This window comes from Pieris napi, chromosome 8 (assembly GCF_905475465.1).
Source record: "Pieris napi chromosome 8, ilPieNapi1.2, whole genome shotgun sequence".
Classification (NCBI taxonomy): Eukaryota; Metazoa; Arthropoda; class Insecta; order Lepidoptera; family Pieridae; genus Pieris; species Pieris napi.
In genome coordinates, this window is record NC_062241.1 from 12,487,797 (window position 1) to 12,502,480 (window position 14,684).

Sequence of the window (14,684 nt, forward strand, 5' to 3'; positions counted from 1 at the left end):
TTGACACTTAGATACAAACAAAGTGTTTAATTAATTTGAACATTCCTCCAATAACCAATATATTAATATATTTAATAATAATTGAACTTAACTTGCGAAAACCAAAAATATTATTCTTAGTCTTATAATACAATGTGCAAAATAGCAGTGTTGGCCTAGTGGCTTCAGCGTGCGCATCTCATCCCTGAAGTTGTAGGTTCAATCCTCCGCAGTCCACCAATGGACTTTCTTTCTATGTGCGCATTTAACATTCGCCCGAACGGTGAAGGAAAACATCGTGAGGAAACCGGCTTGCTTTAGACCCAAAAAGTCGACCGTGTGTGTTAGGCACAGCAGGCTGATTACCTACTTGCCTATTAGATTGACAAATGATCATGAAACAGATCTGAGGCCTAGACCTAAGAAAAATGTAGCGCCATTGATTTTATTTTTTTTGTTTATATTCCAAAGTGAAGACTTCATTATAAGCGAATTCGATTGTTCTGAAACTTGCAACTGCTTCAGGCCGAACAATGTTAATTAAAATTTTATTGTCTGACTGAAGTTATTACTGCAACACTCAAAATTCTTCTACGAAAAATACGAACGGAATGTGTGCGAATACTTTAATAATGCCTTTTGACTGAAATGTGTATTGTTTTAGAATTTGCAGGCTTTTAATAAAACATTTAATATAGTATCGCAATTCAGCGAACGACAGCATTTATTTATATTAGACGTTGTTTTATTTTGTTCTTCAGTACTAATTGGGGGGTTAAAGGGAGGACATATTCTATGGCTCAATGCTAAGCGTGATTCTCGTGTTAACATTGGATATGACATTGAGAAGTGATACTTATTTATATAGAGACGCTGGTCCCCACACTAAGGACATTCCTGTATGACCAGACCCTCTTCCGTGGTTCATATATACGTAATACTAAACAATTATTAATGTAAAATTGAGTCTTAAAACAAAATTTATATATATAAAAAAAATCGATAACAATATATAATTTATATGATATTTATATGCAGAGCATGCAGAAAATCATAAACGGCACAAATAGAGAAAGAGAACTCTTAGTCTTTCCTGCAACTTCGATTTTGTTCGCTTTGGAGTAGAAACTCTTTAAAGTTGGCGCCTGGTAGATACCTGGTAGTACCGGTGACCGCAAAGCTGGTGCATTCCTCGCTCAACGAATAAGTATCGCAATACAGCGAGGAAATGCTGTCAGCTTTAAAGGTACACTGCCACAGGGACAAAACTATTTAAATTTGTTTTAATTTTCGTTTTAATAAATTTTATTATTACTTTGTAGATTGAGAAAATTGTAAATTATACAAATTATACGTATGTAACATGATTAAATGATTATAGTACAATTTATATGATATATAATATATAACACGACTTTGAATCTCAGCCTAACACTTGTCGGTATCCTCACGATATTAAACGCACGAGCATATATTAAAAAAGCATGCACAACAAGTGTTAATATTTATATGTACATACATATATAATTACGGCGTGGGCGTAGAGGACACTCATTCAACATTTCTATCATGTCTTAATTCATTGTTTTTAATGTAACAGGAGGAAAATAATAATATAATAAATAATGTGATTATAAAATCACATAAGGTTTGATTGTAATATAAAACTACTACGTAAAATTCTAATTTTTAATTATGTAACATAAATTTGCACGCTATTATATGTGGCAGAATATGCGGAGTTTAGATTGTACAACCATAAGATTTTTGTACCATTTTCTTGCAAATAAATTATTATGATTATGAAAACCTGTTAATTGATACCCATGGACACTCACATTGCCGAAAGGTTCACAAGTGCGTTGCCGGTCTTTTAAGAATTGGTAACCTCTTTCCTTGAAGACATTTTCATAATGGCTTGGGTTTTGTTTTGTCGGACAATACAATAATATTAGAAATATCACCTACGCTTAGATTTGAGTGTTATCGTAACATAGGACTTCCGTATGTCTTAATTAGCGATATCTCTCGTCTAAATCCCCACTTCCGAGTATAGTATTCTCCACCCAAGATTTCTATGACTGTCGTAAACTATAAAGTAAGAGATTAAAAAAAAAAAAAACGGAATACGCCAGTGGAACCCGTGATTTAAGTATGGAAATGTGTAATTACGCATTCGCGTTCTAGGGCACAATAAGAGGTCTTTAGAAATCCTAGGTCAAGAGACACTGCTGGCATAAAAGTATTCTCTTCATGTTATGTAATGTGCTGATTGCATTAAAAACCTTTGACTTATGACAGGTATTCTTGGTTTTCCTGAGTTAACTCTGTAGGGAGTTCTTAGCTTAGATGAAACAGAAGAAATCAAATGTAAATAGTGTCATATCGGCACTACCAAGGCGAGATGACAAGAAGAACTGGCAAGAAAGTTCTGCCATTCCTATTTTTAGAAAAATCTATGCGAATTCGTAACTTTAACCTGTTGATTTTAAGAACTTTTTTATGCCATGAGATACTGTTACTGTGCTCTGAATTAAACAAAAAGGATTTATTCGTAGTGTAAATTTAATTACCTAACATTAGTTAAATTACACACATATATTTTTGTTAATAACTAGAAGCGCAAACCAAACATTAGCAATTGAAAAAATTAGCAATTTTTCCTATCCAACATTCCAACGAGAATGTTATATTTCATTTTAAACTGTAATATAAAATTCTCGTTTCCGATAATGTGCAATAGGTCGACTACACTTATATTCTTTATAGGTAACATAAGTGTCATTTAGATTTAAGAACCCTTAAATAAGCCAAGTTAGTTTTTTGTTAGCGTCGCAACCACTACTCCTAATTTTATGTTAGTTTTGTGCTCCAGTTTTAAACAATTAAAGCCAGTTAACACCCAGCTTCAAACAAAGAGTTTCATTTAACATACATTTGAATATCACTAGTGCCACCGAACTTAACTCGCGGCTAAAGAGTAAAAAAATCCTTTCTTATTTTACTATTTTGTAAGATATAAAACAAGATTTATATAAAAATTAAATTTTATATAAAGACGCCAAAATGTCTAAACATTGTGCATCAAAAAAGACCGTATCATAAATGCTTACAAACTAATACAAGAGAACAGAACAGAATTACAAAGCCCTTTAACAACTTCTGTAAATGGAAATTTCAAGTAGAATACCGGTACTATAATACAGTTTATGAACGACTGCTTTCTCGACTTCCAACAATTGAGATTTGACCTCGTTTTGCCAAGTGTATATCGATAACAAGTAAGACTTGATAAGAGATTGCACTGAAATATGCTCTAAATAGGTGTATCACAAATTATACGTGACAAAGGACAATTTCATTTTCATATTATTCGGGGGGATTACTATTTGGTTTATTATATAGTTAGGTATATTAGGTTAAATAATTAATAATTTGGCGCCGTTCAATTATAACTAAAGCAGATTTACTGCAATTTATCTCCCTTCCCCTCGCATAGAGCGTAGCATAATATAACATGTGTGGGTAATATGTGTAAAAAAGTATATAATTACTCTTGACGTTATCACCAAATAAAAAAATCAAAGAAAAACCCCTTGTTCTGTACCTACTGTAAGCTGTGCATAATAATAATTAAAAAACAGGTTTTTTTCTCTCTCTGGACGGGGATTCAGTACGACCAGTCACCACATGTAAATGAAATATATAAAATTTATTTTCTCATATGATTTTAAGTACTTATATATGTGATGTAACACAAAATCATGGTCCCTTTAACCGCTCGAGCAATTCATACATAAAACATACAAAACGATTCAGCACCTGCCATACAAATTACTTGAATTAGAGCGAGACAGATACAATATGATTCATTGTCGCCATAGAGACGAACAGACAAACACGTATTTCCTGTATCCTGTTAATGAATGGAGCCAAGTTCATGCGTTCAATACAATAACTTGTATTAAATGTTTTTTTCCGTTTTACGCTTAAGCGATGATGTTTTTTTGAAAAGCACTTTAAAAGCAACGGATATAAAGCAAATTCATTACATTATTTACTGCATTCGTGGATATATGTATTAACTAATGGCTTATATATATATATAAGCTATATCTATATCTCGGCTATGCACGGCTGGAATATTTTTATGTAACACATTGCTTCAGCACTCGCAAGTTCGTTGCCGGATTTTTAAGAAATGATACGCTCTTTTTTGAAGTAGAATATAATCTCCCTCAAATTAATATCCCATAAGTATACCCCATATTACTAAGGAATAATGAGGAATTCTAATGGTAAAATAATTTTTAAGTCGTATAGAGGTAATTCGTTACAAACATACAAAAATACAAGTACTCTTTATAATATTAAAATATATGTAAACACGTCGCGTTTATATCCGTTAAAGTAAAATTGCATAAAGTATGACGGCCCTTGAGATACTTAAAATTATTACAATACGTAAGTATAAGATTTTTTTATCTAGCTAATTCCCCGACGATGTTATCGTCAGAGGTATTCAATAACTTACATATATGTACAACTTGAGTAAATGGTATTGGAAACCCGGATGATTGCCACTACTACCTATTCCTTTTAACAACTTTTTGTATAACATTTACAACAAATTCCAGAACGCTTTTAAGTTCGTCTGTGTTACTTTTATTCCCGTAGCTTGTTCAGTGTTATACCTGTCGTATCCAAACTTTTTACAGTCGGTCAGGACATGTAACAGCGTCTCTTCTGCTGTATTGCTACAAGGACAGGCCGCACTTTGTCTAAACATGAACACGTAAAGATACGATAAGAATCCACCGTGACCTATCAACATGTGGGTAATGATTGGTTTTATTTGTTTAATTATCGAAAAGGCCGAAACAACATTTGGAAGGAATAACTTAGTTATAAGTATTTGTTAGTTTAGGATTAGTTTTGCTGAGGTGGTACTCTCATAAGTCACGAGTTAAGTGTTTGGGATTCATTTAAAATATCTATTAACTAAATCTACTATACCAATGACATGTTTGTCTGTTTATCATTACGTTTCTGTAAATAATACTATTACCGTCGTATGGAGAAATCGTCAATTAAAAAATATATATCTATAACTTTATATATATTTTTGAATATATAACAAAACCAGAGGCACTACAACCTCTTACGTTGGGTCTAGCTATAAATAACAACATTTGAAATGAAGATTAAGGATATGAAAATAAAATAATGCTTTATAAGTTTATTGGAATTAATGGAAACTATATACACGTATGATTTAAAAAAGTAAATTCCAACTTCATTTACTTCCAATTCCAGGGACAAGAACAGGCAAGAAACTCCAATCTTTTTAATCGCGAAGCTTTGGCGTAAGGCAGTGCATGTCATGCCATGCTTCACAAGACAAGAATGTCATAATAACAAACGCATAGCAAAATAATGCATATAGGGAGAACATAACAGCCAAGTATAGGAAATTTTGATTTTCATCCATTAGGCAAGCAATATTATGGAAAAACGATGTTAACATTAGCATAGCACATCTTCCCGGAAGACAATAATGATAATATAATTTACCAAGATGGTCGCGTCGTTTTGTAATCCATGTATTTTTTTATTTGCAAACGCAACAGAGCAGTGTTAGCCTAATGGCTTCGGCGTGCGATTCTCATCCCTAAGGTCGTAGGTTCGATCCCTGGCTCTGCCCCAATGGACTTTTTTTCTATGTGTGCATTTAACATTAGCTAGAAGGATGAAGGAAAACATGATGAGAAAACCAGCTTGCCTTTGATCCTTGAAGTCAACGACGTGTGTCGTAATTAGGTTAAAACACCGTTTTGCACCTAGTTATAGTAATAAAGTGTGTAATCAAATAAAAACAGCTTGACGTACAAAGATGAAATTTGATAGGAAGGGAAGTTCACTAAGACCGGATTGAATATTACTTTATACTTCATTACTACGCGGTCATAGTCGCTGGCTACTGCTAATATAAAATATATATAATTAAAACTTTAACTTATAGATTTATAAATAATGCTGGGAATTTATGAAAAACGTTGATTTAAAATCGTTGAACGTTGAAAGATAATGTTTTAAATTGTTAAATGAATGATTGTTAAACGTTGCGAGATAAATCGGTAACTTAGTTACAAGTTTTCCTCTACTCTGGGTTATATAGTTTTATAAATAATGCTGGGAATTCATTTATGAAAAAAGTTGATTTCAAAGATAATGTTTTAAATTGTTAAATGTATTGGAGGGTGCAATCAAAAGCGCAGCTAACTGCTCCTCGTGGAACTGGAACTCACTCAGGGGGAACGCTGATCCGGTAGAGTAGAGCCTGTTGTGTAGCTTTAAATATATATAACAAAAATATATATTCCTCGCTCAACGAATAAGTATCGCAAATACAGCGAGGAAATGCTGCCAGCGTTAAAACTACACTGCCGCAGAGAACAAACTTTTAAAATTTCTTTTAATTTTCTGTTTATGTATTTTAACAAAAAACATTATGTAGGTAACAATTATATTATATGGATTTGTGACAGAATTGCAAAATCTTGATAAAATATATAATCTTGTGCCAATCTGATAATATTCATTAAATGTAGAATTGGCCGATAAGAGCATTTCCTTTATCAAATATTACAATTAAAAACTACTGAACAAACTAAACTTATAAACGTTGCGAGATAAATCGGTAACTTAGTTACAAGTTTTCCTCTACTCTGGGTTACATAACAAGACGCCCCATTACTGCAACCTCGGTTTATTTTTAGACCAATATGTTTTAATTTTAAGAGGTTCGATGCTATTGGGTGTGAGAAATAGACTGCGGCTCAAGAATGCTCTTAATATTCGCCATACATTTAAGGTTGTATAAGTCCCCTTATAACACGGTACTCTGATAACGCATTATCTTATTACGCGATTTCACTCGTATAACACGGGTATTCCCCCATATAACGCACACGATATATTTCTGTACTGTGACATTTACAATGACTTGTACGCACATATTGCATTCATAACAATATTTTTCTTACTATACGATTTAAATCCCCTTTAACGAGAAAAGTTAAAGTTGAACTATTTGTGCATAGCGCGTTATATGGGGTCATACAAGCGCGTTATGCGATAATACTCCGACAACGCGTTTCAAACGCGGAATCTGCGGTTTGGAGAGATTACTGTATAATATGAAATAGTAAAACATTCGGATTTAAACATTCTTTGACATTGATATATAGAAATAAATATTACAATCTAATTAGGAAACACGGAAAATCGGGGACAAAATCCTGCCTTAACTTATCCAAAGATCTGCCAAGTCAAATCTACAATGACGTATTCTGTGACCTGTCAAAAATTCTCTCCAGAAATGTCTGTAACTTGACAGCACTCGATTTTGAAATTCGAAGCGGCTCAAGCCAACTAATTTATTCCATCTGACTTTGTACTGCGGTCTCTGACGTTAATTGTGTGGACTTCAATCTTTGTGAGTCACTACAAATCTGTGTCATTGCCTTTCATTGTCCTCCAATAGGTCACAGCATCTTTACCAATTATTGAAAGCAAATTGTAGGTTGAATTATCACGACACGCAAGTTCTGGCTGTGTAAGTGTCTATGGGCGGTATCACTTAACATCAGGTGAGCCTCTTGTTTGGCTTCTGTTCTTTTATTCGTTTCTTTTTTTTCCGTTCACCGCAGTTCTTGTTTTTACGATTTTGGCGCATTTCCAGACAGCCAGTTTTGTACCCAAATTGTGTCAAAGATACAATTTCCAAGAGTTTCAACAAGTTTTTTTATTGTCAACAAGTATCTGCCCTTTCAAGGTCCATCAAAAACATTTACGACTAAACATAGAATAAAAATATCATATCTTCTCAAAGGATTACAAAAACACTTTTCTCTACTCTAGTAAAGATTCAACAAGCACAGATTACTACTTTAAATACGTTTTTTACATATAGTATAAGATCCCGCTATACAACGACCTTCACCGAGATGCTTATTTAATGAAACTTATTTTATATTTAATTTAATATGTCAATAAATATAATCCATATGGGTTGCCTAGCAAATTTCAGTCCAGAGTATGTTTAATTAATATTAAAAAAAAAATATTTTTTTATAATTTGCATGTAGTAAATTTTTTTAATATTTTTCAATCTATCAGTATCACTATAACTTTCTTTTTTACTAAAGATGTATATATACTTTAGTGTCACATAAAAAATATACACATAAATAATTAATTGATTAAAAACAACCTAACGTTTGCATATTATCTATGGGCTTCATACTTTCGATTGGTATAGAATTTATCTAATAATCATACCGGGGAAATGTTTAAAAAAATATTTTTTTTTTAAATTTATTAAACATACTCTGGACTGAAATTTGCTAGGCAACCCATATGGATTATATTTATTGACATATTAAATTATATATAAAATAAGTTTCATTAAATAAGCATCTCGGTGAAGGTCGTTGTATAGCGGGATCTTAGACTAATATGAAGAGTCATACATAGAAAGGCACTAATATTTTAAAAGGCGGACTATAAAGGCACCTTGCCTTTATACTCCGGGATTTAGACCATAAGTTTTGACAACAATTATAAAAAACTGTTCTTATTATTGTGACATGTTAATATTGACATTTGCATGCCAATTTTTATACGGCTGATTGTCCGTTTTCTGTTAATTAATCAATGTGAATGTTTCACTTTCCGAACTAAAAAATCAGTGGCGCTACAACCTTTTTAGCCCAGACCTTAAGATTTCTGTATCTGTCTCATGATCATTGGTCAATCTAATAGGTAAGTAGGTGATCAGCCTCCTGTGGCACACACCGTCGACTTTTTGAGTGTAAGGCAAGCAGGTTTCCTCACGATGTTTTCCTTCACCGTTCGAGTGTATTAAATGCGCACATAGAAAGAAGGTCCATTGGTGCACGACCTCAGGGATGAGAGAGGCAAGCTGAAGCCACTAAGCCAACACTGCTCAACTAAACTATTTATTATTATAACTTATACTTTATAAGAACTTTCTGGAAAAGCGAATGGCCTTTATTACATTAGATTAAATCCAGACTAGGTCAACGTTAGGGTAAGAAAAGCAACCAGTTAAAACCGGTTTCTATTCGGCCTACACTTGCATTGTAACTTGATGTTGATACAAGTACCTTACGTTTTAATACTGTAAATCTTGTGTATTTAAAGGTACGGAGAAGATTGTAGTCCCCTTAGGTGTGATTTAACTAGTTTATTTCGTACTCCTACAGCAAATTATATATAGATGTTCTTTAATATTGTAGAACATTTTTTTGTTCTATCATCAATAGTTTTCGCAGCGCATGCTATGAAAGATATTTTTTATACGCATTAGTAGGGATCCTTATTGTTTTCTTGCAATTCAAATAGCAAATTTTTAAAATCGGTCCAGTACTATTTGAACCAATCTGTTAAAAACATACATACAAATAAATTTATTTATTTATTTATTTTCTCACAAAAACTTAAACTTAGGACATAAGGAAGTGACAGTTATATTATATTTCTGTTTATGAAAAAAGCAAGTCTGTGTGAGACTGATGCCTGCTAAAGGTAATAGTACCTGAGTTACAGGTCATCAGGCCTCCACCACTTCGGATCGACAGAAGATACAATACAATACAATACAATACATTACAATACATTACATTACAATATATAGAGGAAACCACATAGGGTATGTGTGTAGGTTAAATTATGTGTATGTGTGTGGGTGTGTGTCTGTGTATGTTTTATATTTTATTGCTTAAGTGTTAGTCTATTAAAGCTAAAACTATTATAATCTATCCCCTTTATAATATCAGTATAGATAACAATTATACTAAAGATATACCTACCCAAAAAGAATATATACAAAAAGGTTCAAAGATTTACGAAAGGAAGAAACAATCAAAATTATTAAATTCTTATGATTTGTGAAACAGAACTTTGAGTTAAGACTTTTTGACAGTGATCATTCTCTTAGGACGTAATTAGCGAATTGGTATTGCAAAAAAAACATAAATATTGATATTTTAAATACACTGTGAAAACATAACATAATCTTTAGCAGAATAAAATCCACTTCAATTAAGTGTTTTTCACTTCCTCCAATTAGACTCTTCAAGATCCAATAATATCTTCTTGGCTACGTTAGTCTTAACCAGATCAAATTTATACCTTGCTTTTTTAATTTCTAGTCGCGATACGCAAACCTGAGGTGCTAGATTGGTACCCTGTTGTACACCAGTGAATTTCTCTATGTATGCTCAAACGGTGTGTCAGAAGACACCACCCGCTTGCATAAAGTCAGGATACAGAAATTTGCGACAACTGTTTTTATTAAAACGTTATTTTCTATGTGTTATTTAAAGCTAATCAATCTGTGCCTGGTATTCCGTAGCGATCGTGTCTTGTGCAATAAATTCTTTAGCGTGCTTGAAACACAATGCCTAAGGTCGGGGAACGTTACTTTTTTGTTCTTGTTCTGTTATCGGGTTGTATCTTTGAAATTATTTTCAGATAAATATTAAGATATAATCATTTTATAACGTATTATAGTTTAAATCGTATACTAAAGTCATATAATTGTTTGTTATGTTATGTTTTTTAATATAACTAACTAATGAGCACTTTAATAAGATTTATTTAATAACACGTATATATAATAATAAAAAGCATACATAGATATGCGTATATTAAAAATAATATCTTAATTATTAAAGATACACTGCAACAGGGACCAAACTTTTACATGTTTAATTTACTTTTTATTATTACTATGTAGGTTAATAAAATTGTACATTAAATACTGTATATATGATTGGTATGATTAATAAAATATTAGTATTATTTATCAAGTCAATCGAATCGAGTCAATCGTTCGGTGGCGTGGTTTAAAATGGAATTTATGTAAATCGAAAATCTGAAATAATACATCACATCTGGATATATTATAAAAATCAATTACGCAATTAACCGAAAATAAGAAACGCAATGCTCACACGTTCATCATCAATTTCGGATCATACTTGTTAAATTGAGAACGAAATCGGAAACCAAAACAAAGGGAGATACTCCACAGACCTTAATAAAACTGTTTTAATAGCGAATATTAAGTCTACACGGTACACAGATATATGACCATGAACATTTTTCCTCGGTTGTGCCATACCGCACATGTTTATGGTAATGTGTCGATGGTTAGCTCAAGGGCATAATTTAATACGTAATTATTTAAAAGGCGAATTACAACAATTTCAAAATGCCTCCTCTGAAAACGGCATTTTTTAAACATACCATATTCCTTAATTAGCTAGTATAGGGATAATTTAATATGTATTTGAGTCTATTATAGTAATGAGAGGTTTGTCTTAAGTAATGATTAGCCTACAAATATGATTAAACAAAAATGTTTATATTTTCCCTACGTAGGTCATTATAATTGATTTTTTAGGTATATGTTTCAATTCAAAATTCGAATCGATCATTTATTCATATAGGTAACAATATGTATTACGTCAAAAAATAAACATATATGAAATGCTTCTAATTTTACATATACTGCCAGTTCTCAAATCGAGGGCGTAGAACGGAAGAGAAGAACTGGCAATAAACTCTCCGCCACTCTTTTACAATACATACATTAAATAAATACTACATTTTTCTCAATTTTACAAGGCTTGAGATAAAATGTGAACTAATATTTATTTGCATGAAAATAATTTTATTTAACTGAATTGTATCACCTTTGGCTATTAGTATATGGGTTTAAATGTATCACATAAACATTGATTGATTCGGAATTGGTTTTGAAAGTAATAAAACATAATATTCCTACGATTGTACGTGTAACATTTAAAGGAGAAACCATTTTCAAAGCACGTGTTAGTCTAACTAGATTATACGACACACGTTCAGTGGTGAAAGTCAGCGAAGGTCATAGGGCATACTGTCACTCGTTTGTATCCTATACAAATATAGATTAAAACTTTCGCTCTTATTTCCTTACATATTTGCTTATATAGAATAAAAATCAAATAAAAAAATTCAGTCTCGCTAACCACGATTTCTAAAGTTACGTAAATGCAAAAAAGTTCGTGGTTATATTCGTCAAAGGAGTTTTATTTATATAGTACTCACGTAAACCAAAAACAACATTTAATCAACGGATAGTATGACAATATGGCTAAGAGTAACTTTTTATATCAAAGATTATTTGTGTCGAAAAATATGTTAATTGAAAAGCAGTATTTGTGTCACGCAACTCATAAATACCGCAATTCTTTAATTACTTATTTAAATCAATGCTTTATTGATTATGACGTCACTTTTATTTGCAAAAACTTTATGAAGAGAAAGTTGTAAGTGTAGGCTTCCATGGTAAGTTTTAGTAACTATAGTTTAGTATTTAATTATTTAAGTACTTAAATGTCAAAGGCTATAGTCATATTTTTTACGTACCAAAGTTCCTTACAACATTTATTTCAATAAAATACATAAATAATTTGAAAAACTTTTCAATCCATTTAAAATCAAAACATACACTAAAAACACTGGCAGCCATAACACATCACGAAAAAACTCACGATTTGTCAAAAAATTGTGGGAACTTTGACAGTAAACATCCGCCGTACGTCAGGCTTTCGCGCGAGTCCGTGGCACACTACCGTAGCGTCGTTGCGTTGTTAAGACCGGACTGACAGCCTAGTTTCCAAACAAGCTTTTCATCAAGAACAAAATGTTTTTAATATGAAACTGTACTTGATATAGGTTAATTGGAAGATAGTACAGTGTTTACTTGAAATTCTCTTCTCTCTTGCGTCTTACGAAAAATTTAAAACTTCGACTTACAATGGCTCTATTAATATTTTTACTGTAAATAACTGAATAATGAGATACCTTTGAGATTAAACGAGAACCTTGTGATTTAAAATACGTCATCGTAAATTTTATATGGCATAATTATTTACATTCAAGCTTAATGACAAGGAGACGAAAGGGAAGGGTTAAGAGAAGGAAGGAAATCGAGTTGGGTCGAGTCTTGTCGCTCATACTTGGGCAAATCCAAGAAATACTAGAGAAGGGAAAAGTTAAAAGTGCCCATAACCGACGAGCATGCATAGTGAATGTCTTATGTCATGCCCATGGAAAAAGTGAGAGACGTATGTCAGGACCGTAGCAAGAGGAGATCCGTAATACCTACCACTTCGAGAAAAAGGCGTGATGATATAAAAAAATATATGTTGTTAAAATCGAGTAATTTACATACATAATTTATGTTTTTTCGTTTCATATTAAGATAAATCTTTAATATTTGGTATTTCTCGCGGTAATTATTCTAGTAATTATATAGGCTCATATAGCTTAATCCGAAACATAAACACGCATATAGACCTTCCTTATATTTTCAAGTACAAAATAGTTACCTATAATTAAAATGATATTATTACTTAATCATATAAGTTCAAAATACTTGCTAAACTTATCAAAAGCAGAGAAAGTCCCCGCATACCATTAAATAATACATACGCAATTAACATATCTCATTCCAGAATGTATTTAAAATCATTTTGGAACATAAAGCTTTAGGGTCTATAACATTTATGCAAATGCTGCGAATACCTAATTTCGGCCATTAATTCAACAATTACGCTTAATCTTCCTAATGTTGTCATTAGATATTGAATGTTGTGCAACGTTTGTTGTGATTCAATATTTGATATTGGTAATGTGTCCAGAACCCTTACTTGGAATGGCCCAGTGGGAAGAAACAAGAGACGACGCCCACCAGAACCCTGGGAAGGTGAAATAAAAGGAATAGCGGGGTTTGTGGTGGCGGCGAAGATGAGAGACAAGTAGAGTTTGGGAGACTTCACTCGGTCGGAGGTCGAGTACTAATGTTAAACATAATGACATGCATAATTTGATTTGGATATTAATGATGGATTTTGATATTTTCAACCTCACCAAAGAGGATATGAGAAAATATGTATTGCGTGTGGTTCCCACGAGAAGGTAAGTGCGTGCTCCTATTTCACCATGCCTCCTGCTGATAGAGGACAAATCCTTGTTTTTAATTTATTTTATTATTTTTTATTTTTACTTAAGATGTCATGTGGAACATGGTGTAATGGTTGCAGCTCCTTACAAACGTTGTTGTTTACGACGTTGATAAGTGTACATTGTGTTACCTATATGAATAAATGATTTTTGACTTTGACATTTGAAGAGGCGGGAAGATTTTCACTTTGCAGTAACAATCTAATTTTCACTTATAATACCACAAGAGCTTCAAAATTATCGGGTATTTCCCGATAGGTTCGTTGCAAACAATTAATATAGTCGTCATGACGACTATATTTGTTTGCAGGGAACCTTGAGGGAAATGCCCGATAATTTTGAAGCTCGTGTGGTATTCGGGGGATTATTTTTCCGACCCAAATGTCGGCCAATAGAATTGCACCATGAGACGAAATGTACAGTTAACAAATAAGAATTTCATAATGAATAAAACAACTACTTAATACATTTCTTGAAGCAACGACCAGAGAAAATTTTCACAAAAAATTATCAGTATAATACCATGTAGGTTGTACCACGTGACGTCGAATGGTGCAATTCTATTGGCCGATATTTGGGTCGGAAAAATAATCTTTGAAATATTA

General features: G+C 32.4%; 1 protein-coding gene across 5 annotated transcripts in view; it reads right to left on the reverse strand.

Annotated features, from left to right (window-relative positions):
• Nucleotides 1-14,684, reverse strand: part of LOC125052054 (protein PALS1) — a 98,880-nt gene that overhangs the window by 24,115 nt on the left and 60,081 nt on the right. The gene's annotated exons all lie outside the window — the stretch shown is intronic.